The sequence below is a fragment of the Mauremys mutica genome, chromosome 5 (assembly GCF_020497125.1).
Source record: "Mauremys mutica isolate MM-2020 ecotype Southern chromosome 5, ASM2049712v1, whole genome shotgun sequence".
In the NCBI taxonomy this organism is placed as follows: Eukaryota; Metazoa; Chordata; order Testudines; family Geoemydidae; genus Mauremys; species Mauremys mutica.
Window position 1 is genome coordinate 32,003,945 of NC_059076.1, and position 16,310 is coordinate 32,020,254.

Sequence of the window (16,310 nt, forward strand, 5' to 3'; positions counted from 1 at the left end):
GTCTTTCTAAACATTCCTTGTCCCAATGATTCCTTCTAGGTATGAAAGATAATTTTTCATACCTGGTTCAAACCTTACACAGTATTCCTGCTTATAGAATTGCTGCTCCGTGTCCCTGCAGCCCAGGGAGAACAACAGACAACAAAGGGAAGTTTTTCCCCCCCAATTTTAAAAAGTTATAGCCCTCCCATTGGCTCTTTTGGTCAGGTGCCCACTCCCTTTTTTGGGGGGAGGGTACCTATTCAGGGAAGCTTTTTAACCCTTTACCGGAAAAGCAAGCTGAGAACAGCTACCAAGAGGGATTTTACAGTTAACTGGTTGGGTGGGTGTCCATAAAAGGGAGCTACCCCCTCTTCATTTATCACACCCATTGATTATCATTCCACCAAGTTTCTGTGATGCCTGTTATATCAGTAACATCATTTAATACCAGGCACTCAAGTTCACCCATCTTAGTATTTATACTTCTTGCATCTGTATACAAACTCTTATAAAATTTGTCAATATTTAGTTGTCTGCCTTCAAATGATGTAATTGAATGGGACTCTTTCATCTGACTGTACTTTAGTACTAAAGTTCCTATCTGTACTTTATCAACTTCTATCCTGTCCCTCTTTATTAGGATATAGAGTATTTCCTTTAATAAATCCTCCCCTACAGCATGAGTCTGTCTGAACCATATGCTCCTCCATACCCGTTGGCTTTCCCCCAACCCTTAGTTCAAAAACTCCTCTACAGCCTCTAAACCCATATCAGAAATCTGGTTCCATTTTGGTTTAGGTGGAGCCCATCCTTCCTGTATAGGCTTCTCCTTACCAAAAGGTTCCCCAGCTCCTAATAATCCTAAATCCCTCCTGTGAATACCATCATCTCATCCACACATTGAGACCCTGTAGTTCTGCCTGTGTAACTGGCACTGTGTATGGAATTGGAAGCATTTCAGACAATGGAGATCCTGGACTCCAATCTCCTACATAGCAGCCTAAATTTGACCTCCAGGACCTCTTCCCTACCTTTCCCTATGTCAGGGGTAGGAAACTTAGAGCCTGCGGGCCGGATTCGACCCGCTGCTTCATTTCATCCAGCCTGTGCCAAGTCTCCACTCCGCAGCCAGAAGCCCCAAGCCTCGGTGACCCCCCACACATACGGGGCTGGAGCCACGAGCGCCGGCTCACCCCGCTGGTCACTAGGCCATTAAAAGTCTGGTCACCTCCAGGAAGTGATCAGTATGTCCCTGTGGCCCCTAGGAGCAGGGGTGATCAGGGAAACTCCGTGCACTGCCCCCGCCCCCAGTGCCGGCTCCACAGCTCCCATTGGCCAGACACGTTCCCCTCTGCCTAGGGGACAGACATGCTGTCCGCTTCCAAAAGCAGCGTGGAACCAGGGCAGGCAGGGATCCTGCCTTAGCCCAGCGGCGCCACCAACCGGGAGCCACCTGAGGTAAGCGCCACCAAGCTGGAGCCCACACCCTAAACCCCCTGCCCCAGGCCAGAACCCCCTCCTGCACCCTAACTTCCTCCCAGAGCAAGCAACCCATCTGCATCCCAACACCCTGCCCCATCCCTGAGCCCCCTTCCACACCCAAACTCTCTCCTGGAGCCTGCACCCCAAACCTCCTCCCACACCCGAATGCCCTGCCACAGCCCTGAGCCCACTCCCGCACTCCAAACCCCTTGACCCCAGCCCAGAGCCTCCTCCTGCACCCCAAACCCCTCAGCCCCATCCCAGAGCCTGCACCCCCAGCTGGCGCCCTCACCCCCTCCCACACCCCAACCCCCTGCCCTCAAGCCCCCTCACACACCCGGAACCCCTCATTTCTGGTCCCATCCCAGAACCTAGGGGAAGCCCCAAGCCTCCGCCCCTCCCTACCCCCCTCCCACGGGGCTGTATGGGGCCCACAACTGATTTTTTCTGTGGCTCAATTGCCGCGAATAGAAAAAGGGTTCCCCACCCTTGCCTTAAGTCATTAGTACCTATATGCACCATAACCACTGGCTCCTCTCCAGCACTACACATAAGTCTAGATGTCTTATGAGCTCTGCAACCGTTGCACTTGGCAGACAATTCTCCACACAGTTCTCCCAGTCATCGCAAACCCAACTATTTATATTTCTAATAATCAAATCCCCCATTACTATTATCTTTCTCTTCATAACAACAGGTTTCACAATGGTAGCCATGTTAGTCTGTATCAGCAAAAACAACGAGGAGTCCTTGTGGCACCGTAGAGACTAACGAATTTATTTGGGCGTAAGCTTTTGTGGGCTAAAACCCATAAACTTTTGTGGGCTAAAACAGCACATAAAAAGATGGGAGTTGCCTTACCAAGTGAGGGCATGTGCTATGTATATATACTGCTTACTGTATTTTTCACTCCATGCATCTGATGAAGTGGGTTTTAGCCCACAAAAGCTTATACCCAAATAAATTTGTTAGTCTCTAAGGTGCCACAAGGATTCTTTCTTGTTTTTTCATAACAGGGGTCCAATCCCCACATAGAGGTATCCTCCGTGAGAGAGGATACTATGGCATTATCTGGAAGAAGGGTCCCAACTATGGGATCATTTCCCTCCGCTCCAGCTTAATGTTCTCCTTCCTTAAGACTTTCATCCTCCTCAACAGCACAGAGGCGGTCAGACTGGGTGCGGGACTGCTCTACTGTGTCCTAGAAAGTCTGCTGTATGTACCTCTCTGGGTATGGCTACACTTGAGAGTTGCAGCGCTGGTGGAGGCTTTCCAGCGCTGCAACTTAGTAACTGTCCACACCTGCAGGGCACATCCAGCGCTGCAACTCCCTGGCTGCAGCGCTGGCTGTACACCTGGGTCTGCTTGGGGTATAACGAGTGCAGCGCTGGTGATGCAGCGCTGCTCATCAAGTGTGGCCACACACCAGCGCTGTTGTTGGCCTCCAGGGTATTAGAAGATATCCCAGAATGCTTTTAACTAAATTACTCTTTGTTTTGTTATGATGCCTCTCTTTGTTTTGTTGTGAACTCGGGGCTCCGGAAGCTGCTTATCTAAAAAACAAACACAGCTCCTGTTTGCTGTGATCAATCTGTAACTGACTGTGAAAAATCAATTGAGATAACCCACTACCTTGCTGTGAATGAGGCAGGCAGGGGGATGAGTGTTTGCTTGAGGAGAGAAACAGCGGGGGGAGGGGGAGAAAGGGAGTCCGTTGGAGCAGCTGCTTATCTGGTCTGCAGGCTATTTGCAGTTAAGAGTAAATGAGGGGTCGAGGAAATTTTCAGATTTTGCAAGGCAGGGAGCTGAAGTGTCGGCTCCAAAAATCCACTCTCTCTCTCTCCCCCGGTCCCTGTCACACTCCACTCCACCCCCCTCTTTTGAAAAGCACGTTGCTGCCCATAATGCAACACTGGGATAGCTGCCCATAATGCAACACTCCCAACAGCGCTGCAAATGCTGCAAATGTGGCCACATTGCAGCGCTGGTAGCTGTGAGTGTGGCCACACACCAGCACTTTCCCTACACAGCTGTACGACCAGCGCTGCAACTCTCAAGTGAAGCCATACCCTCTGTCTCCCTTGGTGCCTCCAATTTAGCCACTCTGGTCTCAAGAGCTCAGTTTCTGAGGGCGATGAGCTGCTTGCACAGAAAGCACACACACCACCTGCCCACAAAGCAGGTAATCATACATGTTGCATTGACTGCAACAGCCTGGACAGCCCCCACTGTGCTGCTGGACTTCTGCCTGAATTGTTTTTACTCTTGCAGGGGTTGGTTTGTTCACTCGTTCCTTGCATGTGGGGGGCAGGAGGTTTGCAGGGGAGATGGTTATTAGCATAAGTTTAGAGAATGTTTATTAGGTGTATTTGTCTTTCATGCTCCCTCTCTAAACTCCGTCACAAAACTTCCCTCTTTGCTGCTCCTGTTTGCTAGCTCCTCTGGTCACTTACAAACTGTTTTTTTCAATCTCTGTTCTCCCTTAATTAACTGCACCCCCTTGCCAAGGGATCCTAAATGGGTTAGAGATCAAAGGATAGCAGGCTAGATCCTCATTAGGATGCTCTCAGTCTTGCCTAGCAGGATACTTGACTTAGCGCACAGCCCCCCAAAATGACCACACTATAAACTTCAATCAAGCTGGCACGTGGCAAGCAAGCACAACAGATCAACTAACCCAGGCAAGGGTGCCATACTGCTTCTCTACCTGGAGAGCTCCGTTGCAAAATCCCATTTGCTGCTCCACTCACTCTAGCTTGCAATGCTATTGATAACACGCTCCAATACTCCACAGGATTTTCACTTCCATCTCCAGCAGACACCAAAAAGTAATACATACCCCTGCTTCAGCAAACTCGTACTCTAGAACAAAACCTTAGCAATGACCTCATATGTTTTTATATCAACAAATCAACACATTTGAGTGTCACACAATCCTTGCATTTGGCAAGTTAGTCTGCCTTAACACTACAGGATTAGGGGCCCAAGCTTTCTCTCCTCCAATCTCTGGCCTCCACTTCTGCCTATCCTCTCTGTTCTATAGTGTGTCCTCTCCTGCCTCACTCCCTCCCTCCTGCTGCTACTTTCTCTACTCCAAGAACTTCCACTGCCTTCCCTCTGTCAGCCCCCAACCATTTCCTTCCTACTGATGCAAACCCTCCTCAGTTTAGCTACCAATGTGACCAGCAGGAAATGAGTTAAATCAGCCCCCAGTACACTGTTAACTAATCATCATCATTAGCCTTGGGCTAAGTTGCCATTACCCACTGGCAAAAGCTGAATATGCAACTTCATATTACAAAAATAGAACATTTATTGATTTCCAGTGGTCCCTGTATGTAAACTTCTAAAGTCTTTCAAAACCTCTCAATGAAGCATTTCTTGTCAGACAAAAAACTTCAGTGAGGTAAATTTACACAAAATAAATTCCAATATGTTTGTTCACTTTGTTCAAACTGAATATATTGAGGATGAACCTGTTTCCATTGGCACCAAAGGGAGTTTTGCAGAAGAGGTCTGGTAGGAGCACTTCGCTTTGGAGGTTTTACACTCACTATCCTCTATTTACTCTGACTGTTTCACTGCCATTGTTAAAGAAATGCTGCAACGTTTTGGTTTTGGTTTTTTAAATTTTCCTTTTTATTTTTAAAGTCTGCTTAGAAACTCAAACATTCTTCCCTCTGCTGTTTTTGCCCTTTTCCAGAAATAAACATTGATTTCCTCTAAACCACTTGTTTACCACTTGGTTTTCATTAACATCAGTGCTATCACAACAACTCTAGGAATAGGATTTTAGCTCTTTTACCACCCTTCTGCTGGATAGTTATCTAGCTGCTGAGAGTAATGTTAGTCTCTAAGGTGACACAAGTACTCCTGTTCTTTTTGTGGATATAGACTAACACGGCTGCTACTCTGAAACTTGTAAAAAAATGTGTGGTTATGCATAAATCAATGGCAGTTTAGACTTCGTCCCCCGATTTCTTTAAATCCCTTGCACCAAATTTCCAAGCTGGCCAACAAAATGTTGGCTATATTTTCAAATAATTTATATAGCACCATAAATGTACACAGTAAGCTATGATCCTTGTTGAGGAAAACTTACAACCAAAGAGACTGATTCTACATTGCGCTGAATGCTTTGAAATCCCGTTGAACACAACCGAGCAGGCCCCTTTGATAGTTTTATCTGTATGCGCAAATGTCAGTTTTGCTTATGTATATGTCATACACTTGCAAAGTGTTCATTGTGTTCTACTTTAACTGCTAGTCCACATAGAAGATAGCTTACCACTACTGTCTGCTAATGGTGCTACTTTAGCTCAAGTGGTAGAGATCTATTGCTTCAGGGCTAAAGGTCTTGGGTTCACATGATGCATAGTAGGGAGTTGTTACAGATACATATACAAATGTGATTGGCCACTAAGTCTGAGCTGTTGTTTTTTTTTCAAACTTTGGCCCTCCATTTCTGCCTTGCTGGATTCAAGTCTCTGAGCTTCTTGCAAAGATAGAATGTGGAAAAGCCCTCAGTAAGGGCCCAATCCTGCTTCCAGTAGAATCAGTGGGAGTTTTGCTATTCCATGCAAGCAGAGTAGGTCCTAACCTCTTGTGTTCCCTAAGCCTACCTCTGACATCAGACAAACTTATTTTCCCCACACTCTAAAACTGATGAGGAACTTCTGCCTAATACATCCCAGTCTACCAAACAGATTAATTGAGAAAGTGCACCAGCACAAAACAATATCCCAGGAATAAGCCAAGAAAAAGTTAGAGTTTACAGAGTTTCAATGTTATCACCACTAAAAAAAGCTTTCAGAGATGGTCCTGATAATGAGCAGCACCACAATGACAAGAGAGTACCCACGGTGATTCAGAGACCAAACGATAGGAGAAGATCTAGATCTAAAACTTGACATTAAAAATAATAATAAAAAAAGAAGGTTAAGGCCGGCATATATCTAAGCAGCTGATGGTCTGGTGTGATATCCCAAGTGAACGGACTGGCTTCTTGCTTCTGTGCACTGATCATCTGTTCCCTTGGAGAGTTACAGTACTTTGAACCAAAGATAGAGATACAAAGATATAGATGCAAGTTTCTAGATCTTTCCTATTCATGACACACAAAACATTTCTCTCCCTGCAACCCACACACACAGGGAATTACAATCTCAGCCTTCCCTTGCTACTAGAGCCAAGCATGCCTTCCTGAACAGAGCAGCAGTCGAGGGTCACAGACTACCACGTGTTGGCAGGCTTTCTATACTCTTTCTATACCAGAGTGGGGAGGGAAAACTAGGTTTTAAAGTGTGAAGAAGCAAAGAAGGTAAACAAAAATAGCCTCAGAGGATTCGTGTAGCTACACTCAGTATATAAAAGGGTGGCTCAGAAGTATCCTAGTCATGAGATCAAATAACAAACAATGAGATGCATTTTGTGAACTAATCCCCAACATAGAGAACTCAGAACTTAGCTGAAAGGGATTTCTCGGTTAGAGCTGACAGTTTGTCCTTGAACAACATTATACATACTCTGGGGCTCAACCTACTCCTACACTATATGGGCAGTTTTGCCATGGATGTCATTCAGAGTTGGATCAGGCCTTTGTTGCTTTCTTGAGAGTTAGAGGGATTTGTATTTAATTGAGATAATGTTACTTAATTTGGGGGGGGGGGAGAAACAGACGACTTAGTGTCCAAAAAATTATACAATTTTTAGGACATAAGTGAGATTTGCAGGAAAGGAAGAGCCAAATCCTTACAGGCAGATTCCTATAAATTAACCTAAGACAGTACATATATTAATGAAAAAACAGATGTAAATAGCTGTCTGATTACTTTATAGAGAATATGAGAACCTCTGTCCCTTAGGTCATCAGTTTGAATTCAGCCTAGTTAGGTAGAGATTGAAAGTTGTTCCCATCTAATGGATGTTTGTAGTACCTTCATGAGAAGAGTTAGGTGAGTCACAATTCTAGTTCTCATTACAAACTCTCAGCTATGCTTTGCACTACATTGCAAGTTATTTGGGGCAGGGACTCTCTCTTCACTATGTGTTTGTGCCCAGCTCAATGAGGCTCTGATCTTAGGGTACGTCTACACTACCCACCGGATCGGCAGGTAGTGATCGATCTATCGGGGAATCGATTTATTGTGTCTAGTGTAGATGCAATAAAATCGATCCCCAATCGCTCTGCCGTCGACTCCGGAACTCCACCACAGTGAGAGGTGGAAGCAGAGTCGACGGGGGAGCGGCAGTGAGCGACTCGCCGCCGTCCTCATGGCCAGGTAAATTGACCTAAGATACACCAACTTGAGCAACACTACTCGCGTAGTGTTGCTCATCTTAGGTCGACCCCCCCCCCTCCCGCCCCCAGTGTAGACCTAGCCTAAGTTGGGTCCTCTAGCAAACATTCCAGTAGCAGAGGTCAAAAATGTGTTACTCATGATGTTTGGCAACACACTTCTACATGCAAATTTCTGTTGGATAGAAGGGGAGTTAAAAACAAGAAATAATCACAAGGCAGAGCAAAAAGACAAACCCACATGATTCAATCTTTTATTAAAATCTCTAGGGTTGGCAGTACTGATGAATATATTGCTTGTGGGGAGAATTGTATGAGGATGGTAACGATGGATTCCTACAGAAGATTCAGTATTAAGGCAATGAAGAATAATGACACAATTGAGTTATTCCAACAGGATCCTGGACTCAGGTTTTCTGCATGCCCAGGGCAACCACCCTGTAACCTTAAACGAAGAAAGTGGTGGGCAAAGGAGGGTACAGATCTCTCATGAGACCAGAGGCTCACTCTGGCTATACCCCTCCACATATCCAGACGCCTCTCCTGTGACTAAAACTATTTCCTGAATGGGAAAGTAATACATTAGGAAAGCAAGGCATTTTTAAGATATCATAATGGCTTTTAGCAGCCAGAAATGAGGAGACACCACCATGTGACCAGCCAGCTTTCCACAGACTGCCGTGGGCCACAAATCCCTGATTGAGAACTCTTGACGTATAGGAAGGTCAGCAGCCTAATCTGCTGTAGGCCACACTTCAGACATAGAAGCAAAACTGGATCCAATGGATTAACAAAGCAAACACTCTTCCAAAATGTTTTGCAGGAATTTTTGATGAATGAATCTTTGTTGCATAAACAAAGATTCCTTTACTATAGGAAGTTTCAAGTCACTGCCCCATTATATACTGTACTCTTGATACTCTATGGGAGCAATTAAGTCCCACAGATAATCTCAAATACTTGACAACCACACAGACTTTTTAAAATGAACTGCACAACTGGAGGCAGAGAAAGATACTTTTTAAAGCTGTTACCACACAGTATCAGTGGTCGGGTTTTTCTTCATATTGGCATCACAGCTATGATGTATGACTCGACTAAGACTTTGATTTAATTACATCCAAAAATGTAGAGCAGTTGCACATAATTGGGACCAGCAGTGTGTCTCGCAGATGAAGGAAAAATAGATGCAAATATTATTACACGACATTATCAGATAATTTACTAGAAGCACATTTTTAAACATTACTCCCCAGATGACTTTGACAAACCCTTCAGATCTGAGAGTTGTATTTTGAGGCTGGCAGGGGAAGTCCAATTCTGACACTTCCACCTGTAATTGCATAGCATAGCTATCACACTGATTGTCCATGAAGGATTTAGTAACCACTCATTATATATTGCATATGCAGTTGATAACTAGTAATATTTCTTATCAGTTGACATAGCCTTCAGATACAGCTGGTCATTCATTCACAATACTTAATTTTATTTGGACAGTGTCTCATTTAAAACTATGATTCAAAATGGAGAAAATATCATTTCATTTTAAATTTAAGGGAAGCCTCCCTTAACAAGGAGTTTTTAGTTCTGCAAAGAGCTAATCTGGAACATTTGTTTTAGTAGCTCTTTTTCACACACTAATCCTTCTCTTGTCTCATCTCTAATTGCCCCTCTGCCCTTCAATATTATTCTTAATACTTTGAAAGAGGGCAAAATTTACTTAAACTAGTGGTGAGCTCTCAGACAAGTTTTTTTCATATGATTTAATCCAGACACTCATTTACTTTGTTTCAGGATTTTTTGGTGTCAACAATGAATTATGAAAATATCTTGCATCTTTCCTGGGGTTACAAGATTCTGTAGGAAAATGAACAAAGGCTGCTGGTTTTTCCCTTCCTTTTTCTTTAAATATTTATCATTTACTGAAGCCTGTGTATAAGGGGCATTATACAGACAGCTGCTACATCACACAGAATTTCTATTTTAAAATCATGGGATTTAATCCTACATTCCTTACTCACTCGAAATGCCCACTAAGGACAAGGTAGGGTGACCAGAGGGCAAGTGTGAAAAATCAGGACAGGAGGTGGTGGGGGCGGGCAATGGGTGCCTAAAGCCCCCAAAATTGGGACTGTCCCTATAAAATCGGGACATTTGGTCACCCTAAGACAAGGGGAGATTTGCGTGAGCAAGGAAAGCAGGATATGGCTGAAAGCAACAACAATGTAAGGAAGAGTCTATTTCATAGCATTGTATATAGCTAAGGGTTCCACATTTCATGAAAGCCTTTTTGTTTCTCAGTTTAAGTCAATTCTCACTCTAAGTTGGCAGTTTACTGGGCAACTTCTGAAGTCCATTTATGAGCTGCTATTTAAAAAAAAAATTAAAAATTTTCCACTGGGAGACAAAACATCCAGTTTAATTGATCATCAGCACAGTTTACTTACTTTAATAACCCTGGGGTTTATTCTCCTTCTCAGTGCACACACATACTTAAAAGGATACCATCAGGTCAGCTGAGACCCCAAAATGATGTTTCAGAAAACCAAGCACCTATCAAAATAAATGTTTCCATCAATTTTATATTACTGTAAGGGAAATGATTTATCTTTATAGAAGCTGTCCAATGGGATTTAAAACCCAATCATTGCAGCATCCTGCTAACATATGCAAGCCAGCAAGAGAAACAACCTATACCCAGCAATCCCATCTGCCTCCAACAGCATTTGCAGGGTATAGCCCTGTGGTCTAGCCATCAACATAGTATAGCCTCTTTTCAATGCACAGACATAAACTCTTTGGAAGTTAATGCAATGCTATGGAAAAATAGGCCTATCTCAAAGTCTCTGACTTTCCTGACAAGGAACATTATAATGACTAAGGAATATCATGAGCAGAATCAAAACTCACCAAATCCAGATCTCCTCACTTGCATTTGTCTTCAGGCTTTTGTATCAAAGGATAAGGAAGGTGATCACTGTGTGCACACTTATTTTTAGCAATTGTCACAGCAGTATTGTCAGCAATAGTAATGTCTCCATGCAATTAGTAATTGTCTCTTTTCCACTTCAAGTGCTTCACATGTTGGTTTTTTCTATAATTACATCTTCAGCTAGAGATGGTTATAGCATCAAGTTGTTAGCTAACTGAAGGATTATCGGTCCCGCGGAATACTGGAAACTGGTCTTCAGTTAGCATCAGAGGGAGACACACCTTAAGCCTGACACCATTTATAAGCTGTTGTCATGGTATGTTTCACCTATTGTTTTACAGAGGATTTGTATGGTAACTATATTAACCCTATTTTACAAACATCCCCTCACATCTGGTTTTGTCATATATCTACTACATCAGTCTGGCAAGACCAGGGAACTATCCAGCTAGAAAGAAATTTCACAGAAAACTTAGAGCAAAAAACATTTCTCTAGGATTTCAGGTTTATTTTGACAGGGTTCCTCGCTCATTCAGCTCTCTCTCCTCCCTATCTCTGGCTACATTGCCTCCATGTGTGTTAAACACCAAAACCAGCTCTAAACAGTCCTAACAGTGAGTCTTCTTTCTCTTGAGCTCTGTATTCTGTTTTTTACACACAAAGCTCTCTAGCCCAGACTCTTTTTAAGATTCTGCACCTAATTAGGCTCAGCTGTACCTGATTGCTTCAGCTCAAGCAGGCATTCCCAGCTGAAAACCTCAGCTGCAATTTAACTCAAAAAGCCCCATCCCAGAATCTGGCTTGATATAGCTAATCTCATTCAAGGGATATCACTACGATTGTGAATGCCTCTCCAGAAAACACTGTAGTTGTATTAGTATGGAGTGTAATTTACAATCCTATTGTATTTTAAGTAGTTTGCTTTTTCCTGATAAAATTATAATGCAACTTAGCAATGGATGTTCCCACCTTCCTACTCAGGCTTTTATTTATTATTACTTGTACTACAGTATTGCCTGTAGGCCCAAGGTGACTGAGAGCCCCATTACACTGGCTACTATATATACATTTAGTAAAAGACCTAAGCAACTTCAATAGGAAGTTTTTGTTTGTTTACAAACAGTTTTTATTTATCAATACTAACTCATTATTACTTCTTCCATTTTTAAGTGATATAAATTCTAATATTAATATCACATCATCATTGCTCATTTTCTTTTTTAATCAATGGGAGTTAGGCACCTAAATCCCTTTGAAGATCTGGGCCTTCATCCAAGAAAAAATTGTTTTCTGATAGTATATAGTGTACACATTAGTGTCTATACAATATGCCCTGTATTTTTATATACGATATAAGAGGAGCTGATAGGCAACCTAACTATGGAGGGCACTATCACCTTCCATTATAAAGAATCTTTGCAACCTTTTTCTTTCAAAGCTTTAACATCTCATTTGCTGCAAGACTTTGAAGCTTGGCAGAGACAAAGCCCTTGGGCTAGGGGCATGCCTTTTATTTGTCCTATGAAATTCTGTTTAGGTCTGGTTGAATTATAAACTTTTGAAAATCACCATTGCCTTAAAAATATTGGCAGCATTCCAAAACAGTAACACTGAACATGAACATTCTAAAGTGTTACTGTATAGGATAATAGTCATTAATTACATGATCACATACTATTTTCCCATAGGAGTCCTGCCTCATTTCATTCAGTGCATGAAAGAGACACAGAAAGGGTTAGAATTAAGATTGCATGGGCAACCTTAAACATTGTATCTCCTAATTTTTCAGTGTTTAACTTTGCAACTTGAATAATATTGTTAATGTAGTTATTTACACTAATTTATTTATGCACTAACTATAATTACCTTTTCCTATTATACCTTACACCTATTATACAAGTTTCACTACCCATTATGTATGATCATTTTAAAATGCTGACTAGAGATTCTGTATTAGCATGCATTTTTCCCAGTAAGTCACACATGGTTTACTGAAATCACGAATGCATATTTGTTCATTACTGCAGATGTTCTCTTTGTTTAATGTTGTGCTGCTTAAGCTCATATGTCACTACTTTTACTTTTTGAATAGTTTTAAAAGGTCAAAATTAAAGATAAGATTGAACCAAAACTCTGGATGCTGATAAAGCATTCAGAACTGGAAACTTTGTTTGGGTCCATTTCTGTTCATGATTAAACAAAACATTAAAAGGGGTTATTTATAAAGATCACATGGTAAATCATATAATATATCACTTAATATAAATATTCTGGTGATTGCCTTTGCATTTTTCCCTGACTTTTCTAAAGAGGCTTCATTCAACTGGATTATTTATATATCATCTTCAACTTTTCAGTATTATTTTCAATATGAATATATTCAAGTATGTCTGTGGATAGTATTTTATCATATACAAACAACAACAGTTAACATATCATTAAAGTGGAGATTACAGCCACACAACCTTCACCTTAATTCTGTCCCCTTGGCCAGAATTCATGTAAACTGGAACAAGTAGGCACAAATTACAACTCCCTCCACCAGCTGATCCCCAGGCACCAGATAGGGTTCACTCCCCCTGGGAGGCCACAGGTGTTGCCACTGCTGCGGCCACCGATGCCTTCCCTCAGGATGTTCCACCTGAAGTAGGCTGCTTTAATCTGTGACTGGAACCAAACACACACCCAGACTGCTAGGGGATGATTTGCTTCTGCACATAGGGTTTCCTGGGATGTCTTATGCAACTACACTGGCAACCTGTAGAGCCTTGAGCAAAGAAGAGGTTGTGACCACTTTATATCAGTACAACCTCCTCTCAGTGGATCTTTTGCTACAGCAGGCTCCAATAAAGGTCTATGCCAGTAGTAGCCTGCACAGAGTCTGGGCTGAGTTTGATCCCTTGCATGTACATCATAATAGGGCTCTGCACAATTATAATATATTTTAACTAGTCCAAAATTCCACGTTGGAGCAAAGGCTGAGATGGGCCTCAGTTGAATCCCTAAAAACCCAACATTCTGAAACTTTGGGTGGAGGGGACAGGGGAGGGAAGCTAGACGTGGATCCAAATTTTGCAACTAGGCCAATTTCTAATAAATAGAGACAGTTCTTTTCCTTAATACAGTAAAATAATTGCACCATAAAAATGTAGATAAGAGGGTAATTAGGAGACTGTTAATGGACTAAAGAATCTTCCACCTCTGGATCACAAGTTTAAATCCAGCCTAGTTCAGTAGTGAACAAGCACTGTTACCATATGATTACTGTATGTTCTGGTAATTCCAGACCAGTTAACATATCACAAAAGCCACTAATACTCTTTCACACCCTTGCTGGCTGTCCCAGAAGCGTTACCATGAAATCTCATCTACTCTCTCACTCTCATTGAGCCCCTCCAGGGATGAAGCAAAGTGGCATGGCAGTGTAAGGAAGCTTTCACAGCTACTGCCTGGCTGCACTTGTTCTGTAGAGAGAGAATGCCATCCTCCAGGGCTATCCATCTGGCATCCTCTAAGAGCAGTACATTTAAAAATACATATATAATAAAAAACCCTACAGATACCAAAATGAAGACAATTGAAAAAGAAGGAGAGAGGTTTTCTGATCAGAAGGATTTCAGAGTACTCAGTCACTGCTGCTAACCTGATTCTCCGACTGATGATTGGTTCCCACATTCCTAGGTGGTGTATTTACTCTGTGTGTGTACTGACAAGAGCTAATTGCAATTTTTTGACCAAAACCATTTTTTGTCAAAACCAAAACTTTTCATAGGAACCGATCAGTTTAGAGGACACTTTTGTCAGGAAGGTTTCTCATGTCCAATATAGGATTTCTGGTCAAAATGAGACAGAGAGACCCACCCCAAAAGTTAGGGCATTCACCTGAGATGTACAAACTCCTGCTCTGCCTGATTTGGGGCAGCAACTTGAACCTAGTCCTCCCACATTCCATGTGAGTACTCTGGGGTCTCTTTCTCTCTGTTTTTATGAAATATTTTGAAAGCTTAACCCTGAAATGGAATGGAAAAATCTTTGAAATCTTGAACATTTTCATTGAATGGGAAAACTACTTCCTCCTAATACTGACTTCATTGCTATTGCTGATCATGTTGTCATCTCTCTCTCACTTGCATGCTGAATTTCTCACACTATATAATACATCTTGACACCTTTGCTTCTTGCTTCAGTTTTGTTTTCACTTTCACCTCTGGAATGCAGCAAAAGTCACTAGCTACAATTTCAGTGCTCCAGAGAATCAGCAATACTGATAAGAGAATGAGGATGTTCCACCAATTTTACCCAAGATTATTCTTTGGTCTCTAAATGGCACTGTTCAACTTTCATTCAAAGGGGATGTTTGATTGTATTTTCATGCCCTGGTATCGCTAGTTAGTTTCTCTTTAAACTTATAGACAGCTCAAATCTGAGCACTCCACTTTTCTCCTTTAAATTTAAATTGCACTACAAATCATATGTCTTTTCCTGCAAATGTACTAGGCAGTCCGCACTTCTTATGGATTATGAACAGATCCTGGAAGATAGTAAGGAAGAGCTATTTCCTATATTTTTTTTTTCATTCAAAAAATTTTAATCCAAAAATCACAGAGGACTCTCCTCCTCAATCTTCCCAGCCTTAATTGAATCTTAATATGACCTGTGGCCCTCCTTAGTACTTTTGGATAATTCCTCTGACTTCCTGCTTGTGTAGACAACTTCTGTTTCAGAACCCATCATTTAGGCTCTGATCCAGCAAACTTTAAGCACATGAGGAGTCCCACTGAAGTCATGGGACTACTCATGTGATTAAAGGTACGCACATGCCAAAGTACTTAGCTAGATCAGGACTTTAAAGGGTGGTTTTACAATGTGGGGGCTCAGGTTGCTATAGGGGACAATGCAGATAGTGTGCCTGTTCTGTCACCTGTGTGGAGTCCAGAGCCAGGGAAGGCTTCCATAGGATCTGGGACAAGGAGGTAGCTGACCCATCCTCTGCGAAGGTAGTAGGAGATCTGTAGAAGGGGCCTTCTAAATGTGGATACACCACAGGACAAGTTCAATATTTTGGTAATGAAGTACTTACAGTATTATTTTCACGTTGCCCTGTTTTCACCAAGTGTCCGGTGTACTGAAGATAAGTGTGAAAATACAATTAAAATCTGCATGACAAATTTTATATTTACCTAGATTTTATAGGGTTTTTTTCTCTTGAGGAGATAGCCCCTAAAATAAGCACTGAAAATCAGAAGAAAAAATTTTGAAACCAGCTTGCAAAACCCTAAGTGTAAGTGATGATAACAACACCCAATATATTCCAAAACACTGCACTCTGAAATGGTGTCATTTGCAAGAGCTTTGTTTAACGTTTAGTAATTTCTTAAGCTTTATATGATAAATACCACAGACATTAGGATGCAGGGCCTTTAAACAATATGGGATGACTCACATGCTTAAGGAAAAAGCACATGCCTTGCTGAATCAGGGTCATAGCCAGCAAGTGCAAATAATGCACTCAATCCAGCAAGCATTTCAGAAATAACTCCAGTTCAGGAGCCTGATCCAAAGCCCATTAAAATCAACTGAAAGACTCCCATAGAGTTCAGTGCCCCAAGTCAG

At 42.1% G+C, this 16,310-nt stretch overlaps 1 protein-coding gene across 1 annotated transcript in view; it reads right to left on the bottom strand.

Annotated features, from left to right (window-relative positions):
- ANK2 (ankyrin 2) overlaps positions 1 to 11,334 on the bottom strand; it is a 568,692-nt gene extending 557,358 nt beyond the window's left edge. Inside the window, exons 1-2 of the mRNA XM_045018048.1 lie at positions 10,676 to 11,334; positions 10,213 to 10,318 (exon numbers count right to left, since the gene is read on the bottom strand). The gene's annotated coding sequence lies outside the window, so the exon portion shown is untranslated. The remainder of the gene's footprint in view (positions 1 to 10,212; positions 10,319 to 10,675) is intronic.
- Positions 11,335 to 16,310: the final 4,976 nt, after the last annotated feature.